Source organism: Dendropsophus ebraccatus, chromosome 11, assembly GCF_027789765.1.
Source record: "Dendropsophus ebraccatus isolate aDenEbr1 chromosome 11, aDenEbr1.pat, whole genome shotgun sequence".
NCBI lineage: Eukaryota > Metazoa > Chordata > Amphibia > Anura > Hylidae > Dendropsophus > Dendropsophus ebraccatus.
The window spans coordinates 87972729-87995724 of NC_091464.1; the positions used below are offsets into that span (position 1 = coordinate 87972729).

The window sequence follows — 22996 nt, forward strand, 5'->3', positions numbered from 1 at the left end:
TCGGTTACCATGATTAATCATTAGGTTTGACCTTGTCAAAAAGCAAAAAAAATACAATATGGTTTCTGAGACTACAGCCCCAGGTCCCCATGAGCTTGGTGACTAATGTTGATGTGACATGTATGCTGCTTTCATCCCGAGAAACAATGTGATGTAAGATTTGATGCTATTTAATACAAGTCTAGGCAAGCACTGTAGACAACACAGTAAAAAAACACAAAACAAACAATGTATTTGATAATTTGAGCCTTTTACTTGTACTAATTGGGTTTTGCTTATATCTTTTAGCAGGTCTATGTTTATAACCTGCATGCTACAAAATTGCACAACTTCTGTCAATTCTATAGCCAAACCAGCTGTGACGGGATTGGGAAACTATCTAATGAGTAAGGATCAGGCATGTTGGATTATACATGTTACATGGTGGAATATGCTGCTACCTGGTGCCTAAAATGGCTATTCACCTAAAATAAATTTATATTTGTTCAATATCTAGATAATAAGTTTATGATCAACCCCAATCTCTATACCAGGCTTAGGGCTCATTGCTGATATCATCTGCAGAACAATAACTTGGCTCAATTAACCAAGTGGACGTAGCGACAATCTCTTAAACTTTTGTGCAGCTATTAGCCTCATCCTTATTACTTACGCATCACCTGTTTACAATAAGAATTATCATTGGCAGCATTAAAGGTGCAATCAGCCAATGAACGACAATTTTTTCGTTTGTTGGCTGGTGAATGGTCCTTTTACATGGACCGGTTGTCGGGACTTGTTTCAAGTTTCTTCAACTTTCAAGTGATACAGAATTCAATGTTTGGCTCAGTTTTTCTATTAGATGTCCGTTCCGCACACTGGTTGAGAGATTCCTACCCCTTGATCTGCACTGACTGAAGAGGTTGGGTTAGAATCAAACTCAATAGGACTGCATAAGCAAACAGTTCATCCAGCTCACCTGGTGAGTGCCCGACCTGAGGATATCTTAGTCCTCAATGCAGTATGAACCAAAAAAAAACAAAAGAGACGTCGGTCCATCCTGAAATTCTGTTATTTTTTTCCAATGCGTTAAAGTTACAAGTAAGGAGACAAAAAGACGCACAATTTTTTTGTCTCCTAAGGGCTCTATTACACAAACAGATTATGTGACAGATTTTTTTGAGCCAAAGCCAGGAACAGAATATAAACAGGGAACAGGGAACAATGGAAAGACTAAGATTCCTCGTCTATTCAAATCCACTCCTGGCTTTGGCTTACAAAAATCTGTCAAATAATCCGTTGGTGTAAAATGGCCCTTACTTGTGACTTTTATACCGTACTTTTAAAAGTACAGAATTTTTTAACCTCAGGACGTGCCGACCTACCTTTTCTTTTTTTTGGTTCAATAGGACTGCAGTTAGACTTCCAAAAGTCTCTCTTTAAAACAGCACTATCAACAGGTTCTATCAAATGAGCCTGCTGATATGCCCCACAAGCTCATTACCTTCTAACTGCAGGACTGTGAATCATTCTTCTCTTCTCCCCCGCATTCTAGAGATATGCTCTAATTGCCCCTATGCTAATCAGGAGCTTAAGAGCATTTGGGGCATCACCCAACGGCCCCGAGCGCCAGCTTGGCTCGCTCAGTCCGCCCTAAGGCACTCACTATGCATATATGAATATGCATAGTGGGGGCTTGGAACAACCCTCTCCATCCACAAAGCACCCCCCATGCTAGGCAGCACGGGAGGGGGTTGCTCATATATGGATAGTGAGCGGCACAGCTGGGGGCGGACTGGGTTTGCCAAGCTGGTGCTCTGGGCCATCCGGTGAGGCCCCAAATGCTCTTAAGCCCCTGATTGGCACATGGGCAATTAGAGAATATCTCTAGAATGTGGGAAAGAAAAAAAATATTGATTCACTGCCCTGCAGTTAGAAGGTAAAGAGCTTGAGGGGCATATCAGCAGGTCCATTTTGGTAGAACCTGCAGATAGTGCCGCTTTAAATTATCATGGTGGAGAGAATATCACTGATCCAGATAAGAGCCCTATATTGGTGAATTAGTGTTACACAACTGTTCACGCTTATGCTCAATGGAAACAGATATAGTTCTAGGTCAAAAGGCACCTTTTTATTAATCAGAGCTTATTTGCACCTTCCTGATTTGTATGCGCTTTGTTAGTGTGATAATAAACGCGGTGCCAATCACACCATGGCATCATGGCATCTTAACACTGCATTACAGATTCTTTGTTTCAGATCTATTCCTCAAGCTTTAGTGAATGATATAGCTAATGCAATAAAGTGGTAAAAAGCACCAATAAAAAAACTTTCTTTTTTGTCTATTTGATCTACTTTTTATTTGACTCTCTCTTATTTTTTTTTATTTAAGGCACTGTCTGTTTTTGGGGCTATGTTCACACATCATATTTTGGACAGTATTTGCAGTCAAAATCAGGTGTGGAACTGACAGAGCAAACCTATAATGGAAAGATTAGCACAGTTAGGCCACAACCACATAACATCTTATATTGGCCTTTGGACGGATGTTTTTTGAATGACAATATTTTTGAGCCCAAACTGGTCTGTTATTTCAAAACAACGTGTTGTTTTGAAATAAAAGATGTTATTTGGTCTCAAAATAATGGCCGTTCAAAAAAACAGCCATTAAACAGCCAAAATAAGATGTTTTGTGGTGGTGGCCTTTCTGTGTTTTCAAGCCATTACTGTTTTTTTGTTGAAAAATACTGATCGTATAGAAATAGAATGTGTGAACATAGCCTTACAATTCCTTTATTTATTAGAAGGATCCTGAAAAATAAAAATTGATCACATAATAAACTGCTGGAATATTGCAGCAAGTGTTTCATTTAGCAACAGCACCACCACAGGTACAATTAGGTATTACATGGTGCTCTTCAGAATGAATGTACTCTGTGGTACATGTGGCTCCCTGTGTACCTCATAGAGCAAAAATCAGACTCCCCTCCTCCAGGCTGTGCTGCCCTGCTCTATGGTGAGTCTGTCCATAAGATGGACGGCACAGAGGAGCATGTGACCATACCCCGCCCCCAAGTGTCTTCCATAGACATATACAGGCTCAGTGGTGGACACTGGGGGCCGGGGCATGGTCACATGCTTCTCCATGTCTGCCATCTTATGGACAGCCTCACCACAGAGCAGGACAGCACAGTTACTAATTCTGTACACTGATAATTTTTACTATAAAGTTGCCAGCTCCTTTAACCCAGAATGCCCTAATAAAGTATGAGCGAAAAAAGTTCCCTCTAAAACTTAATAAGCCTTAATATCTGATCGCAAAGGATTTGTAGCACAATCCAAACACAAGGACCCTTCTTATTCCCGCTTACAAAAATACTGCTGCAAAAAAAGCAATGTTGTCACAAAGTACAAGTTTCCACTAGATTCCGACTATTGTCTCCTATTCACAGTTGTGGAAAGTATTTGAAAGTTACAAATGCTGCGGAGCTGAATAGGGATGGAAACACCAGCAGCTGGCTTTGTTCAAGATGGCAGCTTTCCAAGTCCCAAACGTCTTATTTGTATACAGTGATATCTTGCCAGCTGTTTAATATTCGTAGCTAATAAATGTAATCGAGAGGAATATACAGGGATAAGTTGGTGGATTTCTTTAAAGTACATCCTCAGAAGGGATTCATTTTAGCTAATGCACGCATTAAAAATAAAAGCTGGAGCAAGTGGTAAATATAGGCTGTAAATTATGCGCTCCTTTGCAGAGCATTTGTGGGTTGGGGATAAGGAAAGAGCTGGGATTTGAAGGAGGACTGGCACAAAATAGAAAAGAAACAAATTCTCCTATTTGTATAAAGTAAAAGATTCAAAGAAGACATACAACGTGCTTTACTTTCACAACAATTTATCTTATCCTTAAAGGGGTCTTCTCATCTTACATCTTTAAGACATTTTCATGGCTTGCTGAATCAGCAATTGTGGTCCCTAAACCACCATTCTTCTATTAAGCATTTCTAGCATATTCTGTTTAAGGGGAACTCCAGGTAGAGGTAAAAAAAAAAAAAATGAAACTTCTGCAGAAGCATAACGCATTACTTACCTGTCTATCCCAGTTTTGAAACTACCAAAAAAAAACACTTTTTTTTTTTTTGGGGGGGGGGGGGGGGGTGTTGCTCTGTTTTGTGTTTCTGTTCTTCCTGGTTTCCCTCATGTAACCATCACAGCCCCCACCCATTACAATCAGTAAAATTAGTGCAGCTGCTGCTTCTGGCCACTTAGAGATGGTGAATGGGATTGGGTTATCCAGCCCCGCCTCCTGTGACATCACGCCCTGCCTCCTGTCTGCATCATCAGCAAACACACACAATGTGAGACAGAGGCATGTAAGATTTGTCTCCTAGGGGGGCATAGCAGCAGGTGCAGGAGACGATGTGAATTGGCACAGGGGCCATTTTTTTCCCTTCCTGGATTTCTATCAGCTTCCATTGTGGCAGAACTGTACAGATACAGTAATACATTGTATAGACACAGCTATATAACTTTTAATGTACTTTTAATAGAAAACAAGTTTTTCTTATCCAGAGTTCCCCTTTAATATTTAATAAGGTATATATATGAAGACCCTGAGACATAAAAGTGAGCTGTGACTTTCCCTCAATCCATACCCTAGGGTCCTATCAGACGGGCCGTTGGCAGCTCAATTGGTAATGTAAACGAACACTAATCTACTAGATCAGTGTTCGTTTACTGAGCCTTTTATCAGCTTAATTATCGTTTACAGAGCCTATTATTGGCTCGATTATCGTCTAGCAAGGGTTGCAGGAAATATTGTTTTCTTTCCAGTCTGACACCGTGCTCCCTGCTGCCACCTCTGTCCATGTCAGGAATTGTCCAAAGCAGAAGAAGTTTTCTATGGGGATTTGCTGCTGCTCTGGACAGTTCCTGACATGGACAGAGGTGGCAGCAGAGAGCACTGTGTCAGACTGGAGAGAATACACCACTTCCTGCAGGACATACAGCAGCTGATAAGTACTGGAAGACTTGAGATTTTTAAATAGAAGTAAAATACCAATCTGTATATCTTTCTGACACCAGTTGATTTGAAATAAAATATTTTCATTGGATAACCCCTTTAATGCAAATCTTCCACCTTTTACCATACATAATATTCATAAAAAACGTTCTCTGCTCTGTAACCAAATACATTTACATTAAAGCCACCATTGAACTTTCTTTCTATTATTCCTCTGCCTCATAGTTAAATGGTATTTGGACATTATATTATATTGACTACCTCCTGCATTATGACTTTACGCCCGAGATGCACAAGACACCGCAGGTTGTACAGAAAAAGGGTACAGTGAACACCTAAAATATTTTCCATATTGTAATATTAAGCAAGAGGGAAAATAAAACTGAGAAGCTGGAAATGTGAGCAAACGTAATAGACTTTCTAATGCTTCTGATTTAAGCGCAAATTGGAGTCAAGCTCCATGAGTCTGTATGCAGAAAATGATCCCCCAGGTAATCTACAAGATAAAGAAACATTAGTATCCGTGCAATCTGCTGCTGGGGAAAAAAGCTCTGTCTGATCCCTCTGTGCATAGTGTTCTGAATGCAGTTAATGGCTGTAATTTTTTTTCCCGTACAGTTGGGGAAGGTCCAGGAGTCTACTTTAACCCTTAGATATGATGTGTCACAGATTAGGGAAGCTGCAAATGAGAAGAAGACAAATGTGAACACTTAAAGGAACATGAGAAACATGGAAGGAAGTGCAAAAAATGCACAATCCACTTTCTCTTCAAGGGGTTGGCCACTTTATAGTAAAATAGTTCATTGTACAGTATTAGTAAGTGTACTCACTGAATATACTGACAGCAGCCGCCTGTGTACCTCATAGAGCTAAAATGAGACTCCCCTCTTCCACGCTGTGCTGTCCTGCCCTGTGGTGAGTCTGTCCATAAAATGGCCAACATTGAGGAGTATGTGACTGTGCCCCGCCCCCCAGTGTCCACCACTGATCCTGTATATGTCAATAGAGGGCGGGGTATGGTCACTTGCTCTTCCATGTCGGCTATTTTATGGACGGAAAGAAAACAGAACAGGACAGCACAGCCTGGAGGAGGGGAGTCTGATTTAAGCTCTATGAGGTACACAGGGGGCGGGGCATGGTCACATGGTCCTCGGCCGGCCGGGTCGCGGAACGGCCGGTCTCTGGCCGCATCAGCGCGTGCCCGCATCAGAGCTTACCATAGCACACAGTGAAGCAAGCGGCCGAAGGCGCTCGCTTCACTGTGTGAACTGACAGGTCTTTCTGCGGCCGGAATTCACTGAATTCCGGCTGCAGAAAACTGACCTGTCAGTTATTTGCGGCGCGGCATAGATCCCGTCTGGAGCGTATACGATGTGTGTACGCTCTGGCCAGGATCCCATTGAAAGTAAGATTATGTTCCACCCCGCAAAACTACGGCCGTAGTTCTGCGGCGAGAACTACGGCCGTAGTTTTACGTAGTGTGAACATAGCCTAATACTGTATACTGAACTATTTTACTATAAAGTGGCCGGCCCCTTTAACTGTTGCAGGATTGAACACATAATAAGGTTAGTGGTGAATTGAAATGAGTTCTTGGAAGTTTTCAATGAAAAAAATGTTTTAGGATCAAAAGGACAAAAAGAGCCCCCTCTAAAGGTTCCTGGAGCCTCTCCCCCTCTATTTGGGTAAATCTTTTGTTAGGACAGACAATGTATTTCTCAAGCACACCAAGTCTAAGAGGAACATTAGAATTATGTTAAAATGTTATTTTTTTAGATTTCTCTACAAAAAAGTCCCGCACACAAAATGGAATATGTAATGTTACATCCAGCAAAGTAAAAAAAAAAAATGTAAAGACCTGTCACACTTTTACTGTTCAAAAGTTATCCTCTTCTTATTTTCTATACAAGTAATTATTATCTGCCTGCGCGCGGAATTATAACATTTTCATTGTAATGACTATTTTGTGCTTTGCCAACAATAAAATATATTTAAAAAAAAAAAAAAAAAAAAAGTTATCCTGCAAACTGGATGGATCCTTTTTAGGGCCACACAAACATTTTTTCTTTGGTGCAAATGTATTTTTTTTTTTTGCCTTGGGCTAGAAGTTACATCCACCAGTTGGGAGTTTTCATGGGCTATGTTCACATGATGTTTCTCTTTCCGTTTGTAATTTTTAAAAAATTGAAGGCCATCATTTCGCATTTTGGGCACCCAATAAATTTAATATTAAAGACAGTGAAAGGCAATGTTTACACTACGTTTAACAGCGTCTGTTGCATATTAACGGACACTGTTAAACTACTAGCCGCTGGGCTACATTTAGGAGCTTCTTGCCGCTGATTCCTCTATATCGGCTACAGGAACATTCTTTTTTTACAATTGATTTGCACAGCGGACTGCATTGCCCCTGTAGTGAAGAATGGACGGTGATTCCATTGCAACCAGCGACCATTTTTTTACTCAAAAATAATCGTTGTGTGAACAAAACCAAAAGGATGGTGAAAAAAAAAAAGTGTGTGAACAACTAAAAATAGCGTCTGTTGTTTGAAAAAAAAAAAAAGTCTGTGAATAATTGTCATGAACATTATTTTGACGTCCGTTATTTCGTACACTATGTGCATTGGGCGGCCATCACTCCATTGACTTCAATGCATTTTATTGACATGAATTAAAATATGGTAATAATGGACGTTTTTTTTTTTTTTTTTAGGAAAAGTGGACGCCTTTTCTCCCCCTTTTTTTTTTTTTACACAGTGAGAACATAGCCATTGGCTAGGATGGGATGGAGGCTGAGGTTGATGAAAAGCAGTTAGGTGGTGCCTTTTAAAAGTTATGTGACTGTTTTTTAAACCTCTATAATTATCAATTTGATTTGGCTTCTAAAACCCCAAGCCTTATGTTAATTATTGCCAGATGGAGCATTAAGTTGCCAGTGGAAACTGCCTATGAAATGTAAGCACCCTTGCAGAAGCAGAATTTACTAGTGGAGTCCCTGTGGCGGATTCCACCTGTCATTCTGCCTGTCCTATTACTTTAATGGGATTTCTCGTGCCCGGGTCCTCACTCAGACCCAGAAGTGGCTGGGATCACCCCAGCCCAGAGTTCTTCTTTAAAGAAGTTTCATCATCTTTGCACATTACATATTTAAATAACAGAAACAAAGTAGGAGAACTTATGGTAAAATTTTAGAATAAAGTCGCAAATTATAAAAAATACTTGTACTATACTGGTCCTATAGGGGTTAAATGCTTTGTTGAAGTAACTACTGTAAATACACTGAGTGTGGGTCTTACTGTTTGCCTTGCCGCGGGCGATATCGTTGCTTTATAATTTTCTATAAATAATAAGTACGATAAATAAATCCCATAGGATATATGGAAAGAAACCACAAAAACCAACAGTTTTGTTGTGAGAGCAAAAATAATTAGAACCTTGCCAAATCCTTCCTAGTGATAATTAAAACACAAGGAACGTGTCATAAAATGACATAACTTCTGAATTTTCATAGCCGGAGGCACCTGCCAAAGCCCGCAAGATATAAGCAAATGTGCGAAAAACTTTTCTCCAGATCAGTCTCACATTTCTGTCTTATGCAAATGCATCTATTTAGTTCACCACATCGACTCCATAGGACCCACATGTCTTTACACTGGTACAAAACGCGGCTGTAAAAATGTGTGAATTCTGAGCACAATTAAGTGTTTTTGCTTATTCCCCCCCCCAGATCCTAAAAAATGAGAAAAGTTATTGTGTTTTAATTGGTTCTATGGAGAAACTGATGTAGGTTGCGCCCAATTCTCGAGACACCCGACCTAGACGTATTGATAGGTGTAAATTATAGACTATGAATTCTTGCCGGGTCATTATAACACTTGAACCAACTCCAGCTTGGAATCTTTAGGAGTTATGTGAACTTTTATTATATAATGCTTGGAATACTAAATATTTTTTGTGCATTGATGAAATGTTCCATTTGGCATTGCTGTGTATGTTCTATGATCACAAATAGTAAAACTGTCAATTGGCCGATGTGGGAAGCATCTTGTTGTTTGTTTTGCTCTGCCATGGGTCACCCTAAGCAATGCTGAGAGAAAGGCAATAAAGGAGTTATAAAGCATAAGGCACATAAAAGGTCTGCTATTTCTTACTGATTAAAGGGATTTCCCATCTCAGAATGTAATTGCCAAGGTATTACCGGGATATACCATCACTCTATAACTGATGGGGATCTGACATCTGGGACCTGCACGAATTGTAAGAATAAAAGGAAGGCAATCCAGTTTTCCTGCACAGCCATTCTGTAAGTAAAAAAGAAAAAAAAAAACTACATTCTCTCAACCATCAACCATAAGCAGGGAGTATTTTCTAGAATTCCCCTTTAACTGAGTTTATATAGGGTCAAAAGAAGTTTGCTTTCTATCGGAATACAAAATGGCACTGTATTGTTATAAATAGAGATGTGCGAAGCAGCCGGGAATTTGTTTAGCGAGCTTCACAAATTTTCGGTCAAACTCGTTAAGATTCACGAATCGAATCTTAATGAATTTCATTAAAACAGCCAACACTATAGTGGCTACAGTACAGTACTAGGACTATTACAGAAGGGTAAATTTGTTAAAGCATGTTGTTGTTAAAGTGTAAAAAAAAATGGAAAATCACAATAAAAAAAAGTCAATCAGCCAGTCAATCATCCAATTTCCGCCATTCCTCTCCTCTCTGTCCCTATATCGCTCTGTTAGTCTCTCCTTGCTCTGCTGTAACTGCCTGCTGCCATCCTGTTCTCTCCTCCACACTCAGCCGACTGGCCGCCTCTGTTACTGAACCTCCTTATATAGAGGGGGAGGGGCTGACATCACAGAGGGGCCTGCAGCTGATTACACAGGGGCTAGGGATTATGGTTAATCCGTTTCTCCTGTCCAGTGACATTCCAAACAGCATGTGCGGCCGCCATTATGTTTTCTTGCGAATTTCCTTAAAGAATTGGCGGGAATTGGCTTTGTAGAACGAAGTGAATATACAGCGCGATTCACAGCTAATCTTGAATTCACTTTGCTTATGTCTTGTTATAATTCAATAGGTTTGTTGTTGGAAGAGGAATGGGATTGTTGTCATCTATACCTACATTAGTACAGCCAGCTTCTTTAAAGGATTATCCCAACCTCATCAAAAACAACTGTTGAGAACAAAATAAAGAACAAATAGTATGTCAGTCATTCTCTATGGTGCTCTGCCACCATCAATCTAGTTATCCCCATTTCTGTGGATATGAAATCACTTTGGATCTTAGGATGCCTTCTTTAAGTGAGTGAACAAGATTCTACATGATTTATAGGATTATACATAGGATCTAACATTGGAAATTTATCAATAGTCTTCTAGATATAAATCAAGCAGTCAACAAGAGAGAAATTTATCAAAAATGTTTGCAATCTGTTAGACACACTGGGCATATGTGTCTGGCTGAAGGATATACACACTGATGCCACTTAGTGCCTACAGCTCCATATCATAGACCCACGGGGACTATATGTGAATCCATGCATGCCGTATGCATAACACCATACCATGTGCGCGAAGCATTAGCGGAAGCGTGATTATATTCCAATGTTTCATTTCTCGACTGAGTTCCAAAAACACAGAAGCCATTTGCAATATCTCATCGGTAACACTGATTTTAATAGCTTTGGAAGACGCTGCCATTATTACATGCCAGGTGCTGTTAAGTGGAGTCTTCCCAAGTTTAATTGAAAAGCTCTTAAAAATTAATAGGTGCAATATAAACATTATGTTTATGGCAATATTAATAAAACATGCATACTTCCAACAACCGCGCTACGTAAATAAGTCAATCTGTTCAATGATGTGATTCAGAGCCCCCTATTCGGTGATATATATTATCCGCCATATGCGCCACTCTTTTATTACGTTTAACAGTTTCATTACTAACCGATAACTTCATTGCTAGTAGTAAAAAAAAAAAAAAAGCTATATCTCGGAGGTCACGACTCTTCCTTTCCTCGTACCCCTGGCGTTCTGCTATGACATTGATTTGATTCTTTGCATTAAGTGTTTGAAATTGTAATTACAAATATTCAAAGAGCCGACAGCTTTGCTAGTGATGAGATTAAGCTGCCACATGCGTCTGATAACCATAAATTAACACCTTACTGAAAGCACAGCTTGGGAGAAGGTGAAAAAAAAAGAAGAATATGAAGAGTACTTAGTATGCAAGAAAATGCAAACCAGGCGAGGAAGTTTGATGGCGTTTTTCACAACATTCCCCGAGATCTAATTATTTGGGAGAGTTGCCTTCGATGCAGTCATTAATGACAGAAGCAAAGGACTCGTGTATAGCGCTTTCTAACATTAGGCTATGGTCGGTTGATGACGTCGACTTTATAAATATCTTTGGAGAAGAGAAGGAGCATGGTGATAGATGCTTAAATTAAGAAAACTTAATTATGCTGTCAGTCATCCTCCCAATCCGGGCAAGGGCGATTGGTGAAAATACATGACTCAGTGCATTTCGAGGGAGCATGAAATCAATCTTGTACAAATGTGTGAATCACTATGGTGAGTCCTCTTTGATAATATGGTCTGACATTGAATGTTCTTTCTATGGGTTTCTTCACTGACACGAAAGCAAAGGACAAACAGATCCATCATACTTGTATAATGTGCCAGAAGAAAGCTTTAAAAAAAAAAAAAACAGACATAGAGCAGCGCATGAAAAGTACAACCGGCGATACAATGGACAACTTTCCAAATAAATAGATATTGTTGTGCTCAGTCATGTAAATTGTATGGAGACAGGAGACTGATAAATGACTGTCGGACTCTTTTGGTGCTGCTTATCTCGGAAAGGATAGTAGTATTCAATAGTGAAAAGCCAACTTAGGTTATCAATGACAATGACACAGCTGTATTAGGGCGGTCTATCAGACTAATAAACAACCTTAAATGGAACCGGTCAGTATTTTTTTTACTTCGGTAAGATACTCTAACAGCACAATACATAAACACATTTTAATTATCAAATTTTTATATACCCCCTCAATAACTCCGCAAACTGTTTGGGGGCAATCTCCACCTGCTGTGCTTTTTTATGAATGTGCTCTTTAAAGAATATGGATTGGGATATTTGTATATGTTTGACTCCTAGGTTCAGGGAAATAATACAGAGGACTCTTAAAAGGGATATTCCAGAGGATAAGTTTTATATTTAAAAGTGATGAGAGTGGCAGTATAACAAAAAAAAAAAAAAATCTACATCCACGTGATGCCAATCCTCTATCTGTGTTGTTCTGGTGATGTTGGTCCCCACTATCTGTGCTTCTTCTTTTCTACACCAACCTGCAGGAAATACCTGCTTAGCCAATCAGCTGAGATGGTTCACTGTTTTGGCCAGTGGTTGGCCGACCAAGCATTACCTTATGTTGGGACAGAGAAGAGGAAGTGCTGACAGCAGGAAACAGAGCGGTGGATTTATGGCAGGTAAGTACAACAAATTTTACCTTTATCCTCCTGAACACCCCTTTGATGGACCAATTGAGGGATTACAGCCTTTGACTGTTAACAAGTCCCCAGTCAATGATTATAAATCTGTTTCTTTACAGATATCTATCAAATATATTAATTTTGGGATAGTTAACTTGGTGAAAGATTCATTTTCAGTTGACTGCAAAATGTTACGCACACACACACACACACTCACATCTAAATTGATGACTTCAATGGCCTACAACATTGCTTTCCGATCTCAGACATATAGACTATACAAGCAACGGCCTTCACAGGAAGCCAAATAGCCCACCAGCATGTTTTTGGGGTGTTTCATTATAAAAGAGGAAACCGGGGTAACCAGAGGAAACCCACACAAACATGAACATAGAAGAATTCCCTCATTTACAGCTCTAATCCCAAAGAATCAGCATATCTAATGCAATGTTATTTTAGCTGTACTTTTATATTATCGGAGAAGGCTCTTTAATAAAGAAACAGGTTTTTGTATAAACATATAAACAGCGTTAAAAGTGCATAATACATCATTTATAAGCAAATCTTATCTGCATCTTATGTTTCTACACTCACTTATTATAGATAAAAAGAAGATAAAACACTGAGGTCGTATTTTATGCCATAACAAACGAAGAATAAAATATAACAATGACTACATTTATTACAGCTGAATTTCATCTTTGAGTAGATCTTCCCTTATGAGTATGAATGATAACTATCAACATTTTTATATTAAAGGCAGAACTTTTCATATTTAGCATCAGCCTAATATTTTCATATAAAAAAAGGAAAAATGTATTCATCCGACTCAAACAAACGATCCAGCCATGGCCAAACCCATAAGAGCTATGGTATATATATATCTTGTACTAAAGACGAAGGCTCAGGAGAGTTTCATAAAAGCCCAATATGGTGGTGATGATCCCTATGATGGTGATCGTTTGGGTCATTAATCCCACAGTTGGGTGTGGGAATTGCTGCTGTAAAAGGGGTATAAAAATACATCTGTACCATGCTCGCGAGAGACCGGTCTAACAAACCTGGATGAGCTGTGTATAGGTTGGTAAGAGGTGCCTGATCGAGAGGGCTCCAACTGCTGAGAACCCTGACTGTCTCAAAAATATATATGATAAAATATGACTTAATTAATGACTTTAATTATTTATTTTTTAAAATTTTATATTTTTTATACAACACATTTGGCCACAAACACATAGGGGGACATTTATTAAGTCCGACGTTTTTTAAGCCGGACTTAAAAATGTCCCCGCATCTCCGGCGCTATGGGGACTTATGTAGAGACGGACTGCCTCTACATAAATCCTGTGCGCTCCGGTGCGCACGGCCGAAAACCTACGCCAGCTGAGGACTGGAGTAGGTTTTCGGCATATCTTTTGGCGGAAAGAATGGTGAATCGTACGGACTCTGAGTCCGCGCCCTCCGTTCCGCCCCCTTCACACACCCTGCCCGCCCCCCCCCCCCCAGCGTAGCCGGCGAAAAGTGCCGATTTACGAATATTTTATTCGCAAATCTGCCATTTGCGAATAAAATCATGCGCAAATCGGCACTTTCTGCCCAAAAAAATGGACGCCCGTTGATACATGTCCCCCATACAGTACGACCAAGAAATAACACCATAACCTAGAACCAAACTAGTTAAAAACTATGACTTCTAAATCGCCTGTCTGAATGGAGCGGTAATGCACATACTCGACTGCCTCTATTGTCTATATGGGTGGGGAAGATAGCCCTGTCCTGCAGCTATCTACAGTATTCCAAAGGGAATGAATGCAGCAGTGGTCAGTATGCACACTGCTGCCTCATTCAGACAGGAACTTTTTGAAATTGCTAGCCTAGTCACTACAGTAAGACAGTGTAATCTCTCACTGGCCTTCTCTTAAAAGAGTATTCAAGCATTAAAACATTTTAATATGTCAATGGGGTGCTTTCAAAAATAAAAAATACTTACCTTACTTCTCGGCAGCTTCCATTCAGCGCTTCCAGTCCATCACTGCTCCCCGCTTGTAATTTCTTCCAAGATAATGCATCAGTAAGATCTGCCACTGAGCGGGCAGATTGTCACAGAAACAGCAACAAGTAAGAATCAGTTAGGATCCAAAAGCTCCTCACTGGGAGCTGCAGGGGATCAGGGTAGGGAAGTATCTTTTATTTTCTATTTTTAGCCACTATTTTAATAATAGTGGCTTTTACTTATATTGATACTGTGTACTAAAATGGCAATGGCATTAGTAGAAAACTGGTATAAATTTGCATTACCTTCCATTGTATATATTATATATATATTATATATATTACTAGAAAATGTACCCTGCGCTGCCGGGGTATAAAGTGTCAGTGTGTTAATTAGATTTGTTCTAAGGTGCCCAGGAGGCAAAGCTAAAGGTATTGTTTCATCTGAGTTAATCAGTGGAAGTAGTGTATACCTGTAGTGCATAGTTGGAGGGGTTCTGTATACCCACAATGTATAGTTTTTAGGGGTCTCGCATATCTGTAGTGCATAGTTGGGGGGGCTGTATACCAATAGTGTATAGTTGGGGGGGGTCCTGTATACCTGTAGTGTGTATTTGTGGGGGGCTGTATACCTGTAGTGTATAGTTGAGGGAGGTCCTGTATACCTGCAGTATACAGTTGGTGAAGGTCCTGTATACCTGTACTGTATAGTTTGGGGGTCCTGTATACCTGTAGTATATAGTTGGTGCTGTATACCTGTAATGTATAGTTGGTGGAGGTCTTGTATACCTGTAGTTTATAGTTTGAGGGTCCTGGATACCTGTAGTGTATAATTGGTGGAGGTCTTGTATACCTGTAGTATATAGTTTGGGGGTCCTGTATACCTGTAGTAAATAGTTTGAGGGTCCTGTATAACTATAGTATAGAGTTGGTGGAGGTCCTGTATACCTGTAGTGTATAGTTTGGGGTCCTATATACCTGTAGTATATAGCTGGTGGAGTTCCTGTATACCTGTAGTATATTTAAGGGGCCTGTATACCTGTAGTATATAGTTGGTGGAGTTCCTGTATACCTGTAGTGTATAGTTTTAGGGTCCTGTATACCTGTAGTGTATAGTTTGGGGTCCTGTATACCTGTAGTATATAGTTGTTGGAGGTCCTGTATACCTGAAGTATATAGTTGGTGGAGGTCCTGTATACCTGTAGTATATAGTTTCGGGGTCCTGTATACCTGTAGTGTAAAGTTTGGGGTCCTGTATACCTGCAGGGTTGTATTTACCCGTATGGCAGTGTTATTCAGTCACAGTGTGTCGGTATTGGTCATGTCTGGTATGGCAGTGTTATCCAGTCACAGTATGGCGGTATTGGTCAGGTCTGGTGTGGCGGTGTTATCCAGTCACGGTATGGTGGTATTGGTCAGGTCTGGTATAGCAGTGTTATCCAGTCACAGTATGGCAGTATTGGTCAGGTCTGATATGATGGTGTTATAAAGTCACAGTATGGCGGTATTGGTCAGGTCTAGTGTGGCAGTTACCCAGTCACAGTTTGCTATACTTGTAGTGCCCTGTATATACATGTACTGTATAGATGGAGTAGGGGGTCCTGTATATACATGTACTGTATAGATGGAGTAGGGGGTCCTGTATACATGTACTGTATAGATGGAGTAGGGGGCCCTGTATATACATGTACTGTATAGATGGAGTAGGGGGTCCTGTATATATATGTACTGTATAGATGGAGTAGGGGGTCCTGTATACATGTACTGTATAGATGGAGTAGGGGGTCCTGTATATACATGTCCTGTATAGATGGAGTAGGGGGTCCTGTATACATATACTATATAGATGGAGTAGGGGGTCTACCAGTTATTACTGTGGATGTTGTGAGGCAGCTTCCCTAGCAACCATTGCTCCCTGTGAAAATGAAAGCAGTAATCCTATTGGTTGCTAAGGCTCCAACTGCCGTGTCTGCTGCAGCTAATTATATCACCTGTGTTTGCAGTGAGGAGATTTTCCCATTCATCTCTATGGGGCGCCTCTCTTTCCCCTCCCCCTCCCCTCCTGTACATCTGGCAGGGACGGGACCTTCGCAATAACCTTCCCGGGCACCCAATGTATCTGTGTGCCAAATTTGGGGTCAAACGGTTCAGGCGTTTGGAAGTCTATAGAGGACAGACAGACAGACAGAAGGACAGACAGAAGGACAGACAGAAGGACAGACAGAAGGACAGACAGACGGACAGACAGACAGACAGACAGACAGACTTTGATTTTTATGATATAGATAGGGTCACATTTTAAGACTCAATAGAACTACTAAAAAGTAGCCCTATAAAACACATAGCAGAGCTGTTTCCACAGACCCTATAAAGAAGCACTGTACTTAGTGGTCCCATATTGTGCATCTATAGGGTTCCATGTTGCAGATTTATTCTTCCTTTAAAGTAACATGACATTCGACAGTACAATCGTAATAGTTAGGTATCTCCATATGCTTTTTTTTTTTTTAATTTAAAGGGAACTTTCTAGCAGGTAAAACAAATCGAACGTGCTGATAGCCCCCTATAGCATCGGGGACGCGGAGGGGGAAGGTATGTGTCTTACATTCCTCCGCGGCATCGGTCCCTCACTGTTAGTCGGGGTAAACTCCCCTGCGGAGCTCCTTTAGCAGCACTACAGCGTCATCTGTCTCACTCTTTTTTAATGATAATCAATGGAGGGGGCGGGCTGGATGACGTGGCAGGGCTCCTAAGGGTGCTCCGGAGCAGAGTTTACAGCGCTGAGGAGGAAGGTAAGACACATATATGAGCATTGTATACCAGCTTTATAATAAACAGGTGGTGCATTGTACATGAACCCCTTAAGACTACGTCAAAGCACCCAAATCTCTTATATCTATTACTGGGCTTTTCTTCTTGAGGTTGATTTTTATTTAGCAGATTGATTTCTTTCACCGTTACACTTTACAGAATGACTGTCGGAGAAAAGAGGAAAGCGAAGTTCAATAACAGCTGACAAAGGAACAGGTTGAGTATTCATAATGTGCATCTCGGTGCTTCACCTCAACTTCTCAGTAAATGCACACAAGCCAATACAAATAGTAAATGAATTCCACTATTTATAAACCCTCTTACAAACAACATCGACTTCATTTAACACAGCGGCGCGCCACCCACACAGCACCAAGCAACTGTTTAGTGACAGCTAAGATATTCGAAGACGGTTGAGTGATTGTCTAAGCAATGGAGAGAATAGCGCGGAACACAATGCATCTTACGGGCTACGGCTACGGGGAGGTTGTTAGAAAACTTTGCATTGTGTGACATTACTTCATGTCTTGTGTGTCCGGGTGAAATGTTTAGGTTTGAAAAAGTGGAGGCTGAAATACTTCAAAACAACATAATACCGCAGAGGAGAGACAAGCGGTAATTGAATATTTCATTCTGAAGAAAACTATTGAGATTACAAGGCGGGGGGGATGTAGCCATCAATCTTATAACAAAGTATTAAGAAGAAATAAAAAGGGGACTCGGAGAATACTGATCTAGTGTAATGATTATATAGCGTGGAGGGATCGGAATCCGATGAGTACAAGAGAGTCGTATTGTTAGATGTACTATAGCAATGCTGAGTTTGTGATTCGGCATAACTCAACCACACATTCCTTTTTCACTACAGCATTGTAAGAAATATTGTCCACAGATAGTAATACTCTCTTAAGCCCATATGGCCTGACAAATGCTGTAAACAAGCACTGATCCCATTGATTGGCGATTGTGTAATACAAGAATCAAAAATCGTATCGGCAAGGCTGCATGAACGGTCATTGAATTGCCCGCATCACTTTCATGGTTTCTTAACCTGTCAAAAGGACCCCTGAGGAAGTCAGTTGGTGGACGAAACATGTAGGGTTCAACACACCCCATCCTGAGATTTTCTTCCAGCTTCACATTGGTGATCTTGTTGCCTCCCCTTGTTATGCATTGCACTTTTTTATGTTGTTTGCCTCTTCTTGTTTATCATGGGCTATAGTTTATGCCAGAGTGGAACATTTACAATATTTGTGCAGGGATAGTGCCCATTGATTACAGAAGGATGGGGGGGGGTGTTATTGTTATCGCCAGCAATTTTTGTATGGGGGTATTTTAATAGTTTTTTTTTATGGGTTAGGGCTAGAGGTGAGCGAACCTGACGGATTTCTGGTTCGCACGAACCAGAAATCTCAGCATCTGACTCCCGCTGTCTGGCGACTCTGTGCAGCGGGTGGATACAGTGTAAGGAACGTCTAGAAAACTGGGATACAGCCTATGCCATAGACTGTATCCCAGTTTTCTAGGCATTCCTTACGCTGTATCCACCCGCTGCATGGAGCCGGCAGACAGCGGGAGTCAGATGCCGAGATTTCTGGTTCGTATGAACCAGAAATCCATCAGGTTCGCTCACCTCTAGTTAGGACATATGTTTTGTACATAATATACTTTGTTGTATCATGTGCATTTAATTTCTAATAAAGTTATTTAATTCTGATATTTTTGGTGTACACTGTACTGTCAGTACATTGGGGGTCTTGGTTCTTGTGATCTTGTTTTTTGAGTAAAACTGGGACAGAGGAAATGCAGTTTTCCAAAGTTGTATGTGATGTCTTATAGGCCATGCAATGCTCCACCATGTGGAAAATTTTAGAAGGAGCTTGCACTCTGGTGCCACCTATTGGAGGTAGTGGTAGGCAAGAAGCAAGCTCTCTTCCTTCTGGAGAAGATTTTGCATAGGAATTAAACTCATGCAGAAAACGGAAAGGTCCATAAACGAGTCCGCTGGTAACATCAAATGAAGACTTGATTCAATAATTTTAAATATCTGTTTAAGAACAGAGATTCAGATACCTTTTTAACAGAGGAGGTATCATATATAGCCCCCCCCCTTCCAACACACACACTTTCTTATACAGCATGACACCTCTGCAGTATAGTACTGCTGTCCGCCTTGTTATGTAGCAAAGTAGCCCTGAAGCCCCCCTCTACAGCCATGGCCCTTCTCCATTTATTTTTTGACCTCATAAGGCTAAATCACCCCAGTATTCCTGCAGTGCCATCTGATTCTTACCAGCTTTGCTGCATTCGTATTTCTGTACTGCAGCTTGGTCATGCGACCACTACTCTAACCACTAATAAATGTTATGCTTTTGTCTGTAATAGAAAGTGGTCTGTCCTGTATTGGCTATCTCCTGAGAACTACAAGATGACATCATCACCTATCAGATCCCTCCTGGCATCTCTCTAATCCCTCCCCTCCAAGCTATATATGCTGCTGCTATATATATGGGACCAGAATCAGATTTATACAGTTATACGCCTCAACTATGTCTGTCTCTGCTCTATGCTGTGAGTAGATTCTGTAGTGTGTCATATGAGATGCAGCCCGACACTTATGTATAGTATGGAGGAAGAAAGGAAAGACAGGCTGCAGCTGTATCTCATATGATAATTGGAAAACAAAAGCAGGGTGGATCAGCTCACCGTATGCTGGGTTTACACGGAGCGATTATCGGGCGAATTTTCGTGATAACGACCGAATTTGAACAATAATCGTACGTGTAAACGTGGCGAACGATCGAAAAATCGTTCATTTTGATCTTTTAACAGGTTCTTAAATCGTCGTTCGCAAAAAATTCGCCGATCGTTCCGTGTAAACAGTCATTCATTGATTTTCTCTATGTGTGAGATAGGCTTAAGTGATTGCAAAACGATTGCAAAACGAATTTTCTGTACGATATATCGTACCGTCTAAACGCTGATCGTTATAAAAAAAAAAATCATACTTCAAAATCGTTAATCGTACGATCGGGCGAATTATCGCTCCGTGTAAACCCAGCATTACTCCTGCAAAAGTTCTTGATGATTGCTGGAATAAGGGAGGGTGCACGGATCCCAACGTTAGCCGGACGTGGATTCACACAAGGGGATTAGAAGAGTAATCGTTTTAATCCAGCACTCCAAACATGTAGTTGATGTTAGTCAATTAAAACATAACTTTTAATAGTTCATAAAATACTTAAAACCAACATGTTTTGCTGAACCACGCTTAATCATGGTCACATAAAGAAAATATGTATTGAGAGTTCCTTAAAAGCTAGTTGTAGCCAATCCCAGTTGTGCACGTGACTAATGAATAAGTCTACTCGCATAGTATCCTAAGTCAAATGACTATAAATAAATACAAGTTATGCATAAATACTATAGATGATCGAACCTGGAGCATGCTCGAGTCGATCCGAACCCGAACTTTCGGCATTTGATTAGCAGTGGCTGCTGAAGTTGGATAAAGCCCTAAGGCTATGTGGAAAACATGGATATAGTCATTGGCTGTATCCATGTTTTCCAGACAACCTTAGAGCTTTATCCAAGTTCAGCAGCCACCGCTAATCAAATGCCGAACGTTCGGGTTCAGATCGACTCGAACCCGAAGCCGGTTCACTCATCTCTAATAAATACATGTAAAACAAATAGTGCGTGGTTATTATAATAATGATGGCAAAACCTGAATAATAGTTCCAAGCACGTATGAGCAATAACTATGTGTAACAGTACAGGAAATCATTCTTGTAATTCATTCCCAATGGTGCTCTCCTATTTAAGCGGAAGATGTATTCTGCTTCCAAATGTAAAAGTTTTTTTCTCCAGTCTCCTCCTCGGGGTGGGCGCTCAACCTTTTTTATTCCATAGCAGGAGAAACCTGTGATGTTCCCTGCATGATGATCCAGGAAATGCTTCGAGGCTCTGGAGGTGTTCAGACCACATCCGCTTCTGATACTTTGTAAGTCATTTGACTTAGGATACTATGCGTCTAGACTTATTCATTAGTCGACATATGAGCACAGCTTTTAAGGAAGTCTCAATACATATTTTCTTTATGTGACCATGATTAAGCGCGGTTGCGCGAAACACGTTGGTTTTAAGTATTTAATGAACTATTAAAAGTTATGTTTTAATTGACTAACATAGTCTACACGTTTGGAGTGCTGGATTAAAACGATTACTCTTCTAATCTCATATGATACTCTATAGTGTGAGTTAGAGGGCGGAAGCTCTAGGCGGCTGATCCACTGATCCATTGCACTTAGGTAAGACAAGTGTTCTCTCTGCAAAGCCAGAGGTATAGTAGGAAATGAAATTGGGAAACCATATCAGTGGTGGAACAGGAATCAAGATGGCAGATAAAACATCCTGTCACTTCATCTAAAATAAGCATAAGAACCTCTACATTTTTCTCTAACAATAGCCTATGCTACATTACTAAGGGGAAAAAACTAGACCGTGCTTCTTTAATAAAGCATATATAATCTCATTATCTGATGTCCTGATCATATAACCACCGCAAAACCTTCCAAGTCCGAAACCTGAGCTACAGAGTGAGTCAATTAGTCAATGGATGGGCTGCATCATCTGTACATGTGTCTGTAACCCTATTATAGGAGCTGCTCCGTATCCCTATTGAGAGCTGTGGAATCTCGGCATTCTGCTCATTATCCCTGCAGCTGTTTTCACTCTTAGTTTCAGGTGTCAGAGAACGGGTGTGGACAACCCCCATTCCCTTAAAGTGAAGGGAGGAGAATATGTCATTAATGAAACTCAACTAAATATGGAGATGTCATTTACACTTAGCTTATCCTATAGCCCAAAGGAGGACTTCTTCTCCAGTGCATCTGTATAGGACACAATAGAGGAGGTGCTTTCATCTCCGTAATATAAATTCTCAGTCTTTTAAGTATTCATTGTCTTACAAGTTGTTTATCAAAAATGTGAGGCTTTACTTCTGACCTGGCAAATCGTCTGCTTGTAACGGCTTGGAAAGAAGCCATAAGAGCTCTTTTTTTTTTTTCTTTTTTTTTTTTAGCAAATGAATAGATTCATCTTTGTGAAGCGTCTCGCTACAATCATTTCCTCTGTTGAGAACTGGGCATGAGGAAGAATAGCAGTGAGAATCGTAGAACAATTTCACAATAAGTTTCCCACAAAGTATTAGGAGACATCATTTTTGTAAACTTAATAATTTTGCCAAAATCAAAGGTGGGTGCAAAACACAGAAAAAGGCAAGTGCCACTGGGTGCTGACACTGTCCCTTTAACTGTACACACTCCTAATCAAGAGTTCATGCAGTTAAATGTGGTGCTGTGTTTGACAGGGCCAGGAGCACTTGGCTCTCGGCCCTGTCAATAACTCTTCTAGGCCCTAGCATTGCCGCACATGAGTGACATCATGTCAGTAGTTGGCTTACAGAGCTAGAAAAAAGGAGAAGCAAGCTGGGGACACCACTGCAGCATGCGGCAGGGGAGTCTTTTTGTTTGTTTGTTTTTCCACTATGTTTTTATTGTCAGGAATCCATAAGCCCCCTGAAAGGTTTCCTGGTAATTTCTGCATTGGTTATCATACATCTATCCAAAATACACATGGTCATATATGTATTACAGCTCAAACACGTGATGCTTCTTATGTAACTCA

At 40.5% G+C, this 22996-nt stretch overlaps 1 protein-coding gene across 3 annotated transcripts in view; it reads right to left on the bottom strand.

Annotated features, from left to right (window-relative positions):
- Positions 1 to 22996, bottom strand: part of EPHA3 (EPH receptor A3) — a 316733-nt gene that overhangs the window by 205379 nt on the left and 88358 nt on the right. The gene's annotated exons all lie outside the window — the stretch shown is intronic.